Source organism: Pinus tabuliformis, chromosome 4_2 (assembly GCF_031772625.1).
Source record: "Pinus tabuliformis cultivar Carrire ecotype Pingquan chromosome 4_2, CPIR1, whole genome shotgun sequence".
NCBI lineage: Eukaryota > Viridiplantae > Streptophyta > Pinopsida > Pinales > Pinaceae > Pinus > Pinus tabuliformis.
In genome coordinates this window covers 1,050,685,207-1,050,694,113 of record NC_142304.1, presented here as the reverse complement: position 1 = coordinate 1,050,694,113, position 8,907 = coordinate 1,050,685,207, and positions in this window count along the sequence as shown.

The following is an 8,907-nucleotide window of genomic DNA, read 5'->3' as shown; positions in this document are numbered from 1 at the left end:
CCGGAACTTCAGAAGAAGAGGCTCGTTTCTTGGAATTAATCTAGTTGGATGAAACCCGTCGTGACGCCGCTCTGGCTAACGAAGCCCATAAGAAACGAGTTAAGGCGTAGTTCGACAAGAATGTCAAACCCCGTGTCTTCTCTGAAGGTGACTTGGTCTTGCTTTACGACCAAGAATCCGACAAATTGGGAGCAGGAAAATTTAATTCTTTACGGATGGGTCCCTATATTGTTAAACGAGTGTTAGCAAAAGGAGCCTATGAGTTAATGGATTATGACGGAATTCCTTTGGCGCAACCCCGCAATGGGTTGTACCTCAAGCATTACTATGCTTAAATAGTGACAAATATGCATGCACCTCGATTTGTGTTGTTATGCTGGGGGCATGCAAACTTGAGAATCGAGCAGTTTTAGCGCATAGTTCATGCTCGTTAAAAAATAAACATAAGAGTTTGAGCAGGCTTTCCCTTAGAGTTCAAGCTCATTCAGAAAAAATGAACTGGTAAATAACCATTGTGATCATAAATTCATCAGCCATAAAAATCCTTGGTCGTGTCTGCACCTGTCACCTTCACCGTCATTTGGCTGATCGTTCACCTCCATATGATTGTTTACCCATTTTGAGGAACAGCTGCGAAGAGTGATTTCACCTAGCCATCCTTGTGACACTGCCGTGATTGGAAAATTCAAACCTGTACCTGGAATCAATTGTTATCCTTGTTTATCACTCGTTCCTCAAAAGACGAGTCTTCTTTAAGCTCTTTTCATCTGACTCGTAAAATATGAAAAGTTTGCCGAGTCTTGGCCTTCCAGCTTGTTAAAGTGACCGGAAGAGCTATCCCTCCTCTATATTTCAATCTTTTTGGACCTGAGGGATTATTGCACAAAAAGATCGAGCGCTTGTTTTGTTCGGCTCGTTAAAAGTACCAAAAACTCATTCCTTCTGTATTGTTTTATACTTTTTCGGACTTAAGGGATTAGATGACGAAAAAGGAATTTTGGAGTTAACTTTTTGTACCTTTTTAGACTCTCTAAAAATGAAAAGGACCGAGTTTTCCTTGTCGTTAGACTCGTTAAAATGATTAAATAGCGACAAACTTGTCTTTAGACGAGAACGAGTTTCCCTATCGCTAGGCTCGTTAAAACATAGCGATAGGCTTGCCCGAAGGGCAGGTTATAGAACAAGCATATGTTATCCTCCTCAAGCTTGACAAAAATAAAGAGGTACTGGTCAGAAATGACTGGGGAAAAATTGGGAGAATCTCAAAGCTTTAATGGTAGCAAGTCGCTCTTGAACATGACACTTTTCCTCCGTACCACATCGGGTTGGGTTGTTTCATTCACCGGTCTCATCACCATGGTCTTGCCAAACCATCCACATTTGGGGTAACGCTACCGATCCATCGCATCAGTGTCGTTATATGTTCAAGAGATGTCGTTCAGAAAGAGTCAACCATGTCCCATCCATTGCCATACATTATCCTTCATCCATTCATGACCGCCACCTTGAATCATATGTCACAGATTGTTTTCACCTCCACTAAAATCGTTAACTCTGTTCTGTGTCACTGATGTGGGATTCATTAAGGCCCTCCTTTGACGGATCGCTTCTTGTCGACTTCAGCTCATTATCCAAGAAGTTGATCTAGGAACAACCCCCTCAGTACTTTGAAGCTTGCATGCCTCAATGGCAAGTTTCTCACTTCCGGCGACAGGTATACATCAATGACCTTCGACCAGAAGACTTTGTGTGGTGTTCGACGCCAAGTCCTATATTCACACCACGTGAATTGTACTGCAGTACCTTGAGGGTCATTATCATTATCAGTGATTCCTCTCGCACTTGTTAACGGTTTACATCATTGACCGGTAATCAAGCGATGTCTTTCCATGTTCGACTTCAACGCAATTCTCACATGGATCAACTTGTACTTAGAGTGAATATCGAATGAGTTTGAAGACCCCGAATCTAGTTTCATCCATCCGGGCTGCGATATATATTCAGGAAATATAAGGACATTTGACATGTACATCATTGCAGCAGATGATCATCCTACTCAAAGGATGATAATTTCAGCAGAGAATTATCAGTCTACCATCAGACGATCGTCTGTTCTATGTACCAAAATGAATTTATAAAGCTGAGCATGGGAATGCCTGCCTCACTAGATCATGAAAGAAGAATGAAAAATAATGTATTGTATTGTATTTTATTACAGGTCACCTCTCAGTGATTGAATGAACTTCGGATCCTCCGGATAAAGCATTTCACCCGATAAACGACCTCATACATTAGGGGGCAACTGTTATAGACATTTTGGTGCCTTACAGCATGAAGAATGAAATGTCCATAATCTAAGGGATCCAAAGTCCCTAAACATGTTGTTCCTACCCCTAGAGGAACAAGGTTAGCAAACCACAGCACTAAAAATCAGTTCTCCACTTGAAAACACTGAAAAACAAGCAATTTCTGGATCATGTCAACTGCTCCACTGAGCATCTACGCTGAATGTCAAGTGCTCCACTCTGTACCTGCGCTGAATTTCAACTGCAAAGAAGGCCACCTGTGTTGAGCGTACTTGGACAAGTGGCACAGTCATTTCTCAAGGTGTCAATGCCCACGAAGCTTCCAAAATGACACTTGGATTAGGGAATTCGCCTAGTGATGAGTAAGAGGTTCTTAAACTCCAAGTGGAAGCAAGGATCTCCAAGTGGACTCAAGAACTGAAGAATAACTTAAATGGGAGAGGACACTAGTCAGCTCTCAAGCTGACTCATCCTTTCTCCAAAACTCCTATATATAGAGCTCTCTCATGAGGTCTGAGGAGGCTGGAATCTTTTGAATGTAAGGAAGTGTTGTTGGTTTGAGTTTATAGCTATTGGGTGATTTGCTTTGAAGGAGGTGAAGAGGAGATTTCTTTCTGCTGGGAGGTGTTGCTGGATTGGGCCTCTTATGGTTGTAACACTTCCTGAACTTTACTTCTACCATTAATAAAGCATTTGAGGTTCTTCTATATGCTTGTGTCTCAATGGTGTATTCTTATGCTTGTGTATTTGATTTGTTCTAATCCTTGAATCAATTATGAATGTATGCTTCTTGTAGTTTCCTCCTCTTGCCATTTTGCAGGATCTTGGCGTAGCTAGGCCGGTGAAAGAGCAAGCAGCAAGGAGAGAAGATTGGATCAATCATTAGTGAAAGACATCGGTTAGTGGATCCCTTTCTCCCCTATTTTACTTTCATAAAGAAGAAATCTTAAATAGCTTTGCTTCGGTTGTTGCTAAGGTACTATCACCCTTAGAGTGGGATAGGGTCATTCCGTATTGGATACTTTTCCCAACAACAATAAGGAGACACAAATTCACATCAAAACTTTGGGCTGAATGGAAGTGTTAAGAGATTCTGCTTGATACAGAGTGTAACCTCAACGGTTCTCATTTTGCAATAATTTCATTGTTTCCCCCTCTGGAAGGGAAAAAATCCACCGACTTTGCTCAAATACTTACTCCAAAAAATCTTCCTTGATGCCATCATGGATGATATAAAAAAATTCTATTGTCCACACATGACTATATAAAATCAATCAAGCATTCCATACATAATAATTTTAATCGATTTTGCCTAAATCAATGAACTAAATGAAAAGCGAGGGAAATGAAAGTTGAAAATTAAAACTGAGAGTTAAAAATACCTTGCAAACACGTGTTGCACTCGCCATAAGGTTGGGATTGGAAAGATCAATGCAGGCAAGATTCACAGGCTCAAAAAGAGCTACCCCAGTCATCGTGAATTCTTTGTCTTTTGTCAGTTGTTTCTTATGAATCTTTGACAGCTTCAAAAGATGCCCCTCATTCACATATACAAATATATAGCTACTTCTCCTCTACTATTAATGAATTTGAAAAGAAACCTATATTATCAATAAACACGAACATAAACCTTAGATCACGACTCCCAACTCTATCAGTGTCGCCATTATGACTTATGGTATGGGAATGCATCATTTTTCACTGGGAAAAAACGGATATACAGAGAAAGTTAGGATTTTTGTAGCCTTTACCAATTCTCGAGAGACCATGGATGAGTGCTTTGATGGACTTTATCACTGAGTTACTATAGGTGCAAGGGTATAATGGGATTAAGGAATAACATTACCCAAAATGAGAAATTAAAGAGGCCATAAAAATTGAAAAGAGGAAAAACAATAGAAACGGTGACAAAGGCCTTGTCATAAGAAATACCTCAAAACCCTTAATAAACCATTCCTTTTGTAAGAACAATTCTTATAATATGAATATTAACTTATATAAAAAAAATTAATCATATTAACTTAGATTTATTATTTTAAGTCATAATAATTAAACAAAAAAATTATTATCCATTAGCTTTAATAAATTTGTTAATCTTAAACTTAGTAGTGATGATATATATAAGTAATATAAACTGCATCCCTTTGATGTAGGAATCTAAGCATTAAAAATAATAAAATATTTTAATTTCTCACATAAAACAACTCCTAGTAAATTAATCTTAATAAAACTTCTAAAATTTCCCTCATAACGACCATTCTAATAATAATAATTTTAAACATTAACAAAAATTTTAATCTCATTAAATTACAATCATATTAACTTAAAACAAACATTTTAACTCACAATAATAGTACATTTTAGATAACAATTAAATTAAATATTTAAAAAAATTTAACTAACAAAATCATTATTAAAAGTAAAACATATTCATTAGGTTTTAAGTGCTTATATTATTTTCTACAATCCATATCAACATTAATTTTATATATACATTGGATAATAATGTAACATAAAATTAACTATTAATTAATTTAAGTGAAATAATTTTCTCATATCATAGTTTTATAGTTAACAGAATTACATTAAAAATATAAAGCATAATAAAAATATATACGAGCCGACTCCAAATCATTCCCCTCATTTATTAGTATATATATCCTTACTATTTCGTTTCCCTAATCCACACCAATCTTCTCAAGAATCTCGATGTTCCCCTGAAGATGGACTCACATAGAAGTCTCAAAACGTTGGGTTTAAGAAAAATCTAAACAGGTTATTCCTCAAATATTTTAATTTGACTCACCTGTATGGATTCTCTCTTTAAAATTATGGTCATTGTAAATCATTTTTCCAAGTATGTCATCTTCATTCCAATGAATATACCATTTCGGGCCAAGAAGACTCCTAAGCTATTCTTCAAAAACATTCTGAAATATTGGGGAGTACCTTTGAGTATCGTGTCTCACGAGGATCCTCGTTTTACATGCAGATTTTGGACCACTTTGTTCAAGTTGGTCGAGACAAAGTTTCTATAGAGTTCAAGTTACCATCCGTAGACACATGGGGAGACTTAACGAAGTTGGAGGACTACTTCAGACATTATGTCAGGGTTGATGAGAAAAATTAGCCTAAACTCTTGGATGTGGCTCCGTTTAGCTACAATGTGCAAAAGGGTTCTTGTTACGGGAATAAGTACCCAAGGGATTTGGGTTAGAACCCCAAGAGTAGAAGCAAACTACAACAAGAAACACGCATACAACTCAGGAAAAATGCTTATATAAACAAACTATGTAAGAGTGACTGTACCCATATTTCCTTCATTCAAGTAGGTCCCACAAGGTTCACACTCTCTGCAAGTCCTAATGTTCTTCAAACCTGAAAGTCATTCAATTTGAACATACATAACAGTATACAAGTAAAGCATAATCACGAAATTTGACTTTATATCATATAATCTAACGATTAGTTATACATCAAAAAAACATTCATACATGAATTGCAACACAATTTGATGCATAAACAAAGTTATTTTTGGAAACAAGATAGCATTTATTTTATTGCAGTAAGCTATAAATAGCATGGAGAGAATTCACCTGAGTCTTGTTCTTCCGGCTCCAAGTGGAACTATCCTCCAGATTCGTCATATCCCAACCTTCAACAATCTTCTTCCATAACCAACACCATTATATCTCAAGCAAGAGGGAGAATATCTATAATCAAGGAAAAAATGGTTTCCTGAAGCTTGGGGAAGTGCATGAGGCACATGGATTCATCAGACTCAGTCAGGGATAATCTCAGTATAATAACTCTATCTCTTCTCCTCCTTATGGCCTTCCCATAAAAGTCTATTTATACTTCTCCCAATTAGTCTTTTAGTTGGGAAATAGTTGGGAAATAGTTTAGCCATGGGAAATGGGAGGTAATCAACAGGTAAAACCCATGAAGTCCACCCATAATTAAGGGAATTTAATTCTTTTAAGTGTTTTAACACATATGTGCAGGTTGGGTATTGACTAACCCACATGTACATGCTTTTATCTTAGGGTAAAGTAGCGTACAGGGAATAAAACATTGTTTTTAATATATTTGGACCAAGTCTGGAAGGAGGGGTTTCCCTAGGCCATAAACCAAGCATCAGAAATACCAATGGTGATAAATGGTGCTATAACAGTTCCACAATTGGGTATAGTCCATTTGGGTTGGTCAATGGATAGATGCGAGTTTCTCCCCACAGTGTGCTATCGAGGGGATTATTTAAGAGTCCACATGTGAATAGATTCTTGATAGCATGGGAGGAATACTTGGACTTAGAATGGTTGCACCTGCATGATGTCGCATGGAGAATGAAGAAATGGGCAGATAAGGATAGATGGGATGCAAACTTCGATGTTGGGGATATGGTTTTCCAGAGGATCACTAAAGATAAGTTTTAGCCACTGAAAGGGACTGCGAGACCTTTGACAAGGAAGTATGAAGGCCCATTATGGATAAATAAGTGAGTTGGTAAAGTTTCTTATGAGTTGGAGCTTCCGAAGCACATGCATTTGAAACATCTTGTGTTCCATATGATTTAGCTCAAGATATGTAGACTTGATGCACATCATCCTGAGAGGACAACACCACCGAGGGGGCCCGCCATGATTATGGACGGACTAAACTGTGTTTTTGATAAGGTCTTGGATCTTAGGACTATAGGTGTCGGGAGTGTTGCACGAAGGGAGTTCTTCATTCAATGGAAGGACGCCCCAGAGGAGAGTGGTTTGAAAATGGAGGATTCAGAGTGGAGATGAAAAAAGGAGATTACAGAGTTTAATGAGGGGTTGGCACGATGGATAGGCTTGCTAAGGATAGGAATGAGTCGTGGTGGTGGAGGATCTTAGAACCTTAAGTCGAATTCCCACCTTGGCGCACATGAGTCATAGAGGTGATTCGCTGGTACGGGTGCGCCCGAGTATCTGACGGGCATGCAGACATATTGGCGGATGCGATGAGTGCTCGCCCAAGTCGATTTCAGTTAAAGGCATGTGGTGAGTGTGCCTGCGTTCGGTTATTAGCGACATAGAGTTGAGTTAAACATGTTGGATGGAACAAAACCAAGGTTGTGCACTTGGGCATTGTGTCCACACCCAGGTGCAATTCGACAAACCATGTGCAATGGATAATCAAGGATGGGAAAAATGTGCAACGTATAGTGACGGGCGCACAAAGTTTCAATGATACCTAGTGATGGGTGGAAGTGAAACCGGGCTGATGTGGGAAGCTTAGCGAATGGGAGTGTGTATACTTGTGGGCAGGTCATCTTGGTGGGCCAACAACTCACGTGACATGTCCCTTGAGAATTCCAATTGGAATGAGGCATATATATATGGAGAATCACATAGGTGGATGGACACAAAACCCCATCCGTAGAACTAATACATAAACGGTGTAGTCACAGTGCAAGCGGCTGAGTTATGGCATGGTTGTAGAGGAGTGAACAAAGGGGAGAGAGAAGATGCTCCTGCATTGTAGGCTGGGCACACGACTGGGACAAAACATTTAGGGAACAAAGCATAGTGGGTGGACAACATGCAACATATAGTGGGTGGGTAGTGCTGAACGAGTAACATGTTGGGCAGTGTGGACATGACAGCAGCAATGAATAAGTGCAGTGGCAGCAAAAGTGGTAGCAGGCTGAGGCAGGGAGTGTGCAACATTCAGGTGAGGTCGTGGGTAGTGCAGCATGTTTTTGTGGGCATTAGTGCCCACTATGGCTTGAGCCATAGACATAATTGGCAAAGTGCTATGCTTGAGAAACAAAAACATTGCCCTTGTAAAATATTGTAAAATTATTCTGAATTTTACAATGAAGTATTGAATTACGATAATTCTTGTTCATTGTCTCATTGGCATGTTGGTACTATTGTTATGTATTTCCTCACATAACTAATAATAAAGAATAACATAAGTAAGAATGTTGGTAGGCGTAGCCCGGAGAGTGAAAAAAATTCTAAGTATGGAAACTTAGCTGATGCCACACAGCCCCCAAACGGTTGAACCGACTCGGGGGCATGACACTTAGAGTCCAAGAAAAGTTGGAATCAGAGTCTGAAGAAGCCCTCCTCACAGGCAGAGACATCAAGTAGAGTCTCAAAAAACATCATTCCAGGTAAAAGCTTGTTAGGGCTTTGAGTTGGGAGTTGTGTGATAGACGAGTTGACAAATGGGCGAATCAGGTTGCGGATGAGTTGGTTGGCTTGGATGAGCAATGTGTGAAGTGTTAGAGATACTTTTGATCTTCTAGGGTGGGGTTGATGACCTTCTTATAATAACTTAATTTTATTTTAGCTGCTAAATCTTTCTCACATTACATTTTTTCTTTGAACTTAGAAGTAACAATATTTTAATGTTATTAATCTTTTGCAAAGCATCATTCTCGTTGCTCTCCCAAAGGTTTAACCAAGCCTTCGTGTCTTTATACCACCCCTGCTTAAGCCTTTGTTGGTTTTGGCTGGAATTTAAAGCTAACTTAGGAAGTCTATGATCTCCTATGTTATTGAGTTTGTGCTTGTACAACAGAAGCCTAGTCATAGCTAGGCTCTCGATAGGGGAAAAAACT